Here is a 719-nt window from a genome sequence, read left to right as displayed (position 1 = left end):
CAAAATATTTATATGAAATATAGTTTAAAATTAGGTAACGGACGATGCCGAACGCTCAAAAACCCGCCATCGCGCGTACCTCAACTTTTCCTCGTATTGTATGTACCAGATAGGATACCAGGTACCTAGCTATTACCACTTTATAAAATACCTATATTAGATAATAAACATCAATAATTCTCGATACAGTCGAAACATTGCAAGAAATCGGCGACGCGCATCATTCTCCAATAAACTATTTCTATTATAGATCTATTTGAATTTTTGTTTTGTAAACAAAGCAATTGTCGTATATTCTATGGTTCTATGATTTTAATGATTTTCATTTACTTCATATTTGTATTTCGTTACCGAACGACGCCTGCGCCGCGGTGGCTACAAGTATAGTTCATATTTTTCAATAAAATAGATAATATCTATTACGCTGTAAGTACCAAATAAATATAGGTGTAATAAATTAGTAGATAATAATAGTGGCGCATTGATCTGATATAGTGATATGAGCCGTAAGGAATATATTATTTTTAATAATAGTTAAAAATATAAAAGTAATTTTCGCGGGGTTTACTGGTCGAAATTATAAGTGTATATTTAGGACCATGTTTACCTACGTCCTATTTATTTTCTGAGATAAGAGAGTGATATGGACAATTATTGTCATATTCAGGGTGGTGCTCAAGGGGAGGGGGGGTGTAATGGGGTTCAACCCCCCCCCCCCC

This window comes from Acyrthosiphon pisum, chromosome X, assembly GCF_005508785.2.
Source record: "Acyrthosiphon pisum isolate AL4f chromosome X, pea_aphid_22Mar2018_4r6ur, whole genome shotgun sequence".
In the NCBI taxonomy this organism is placed as follows: domain Eukaryota; kingdom Metazoa; phylum Arthropoda; class Insecta; order Hemiptera; family Aphididae; genus Acyrthosiphon; species Acyrthosiphon pisum.
The sequence above is the reverse complement of the archived record's forward strand: the minus strand, read 5'-3'. Positions refer to the sequence as shown.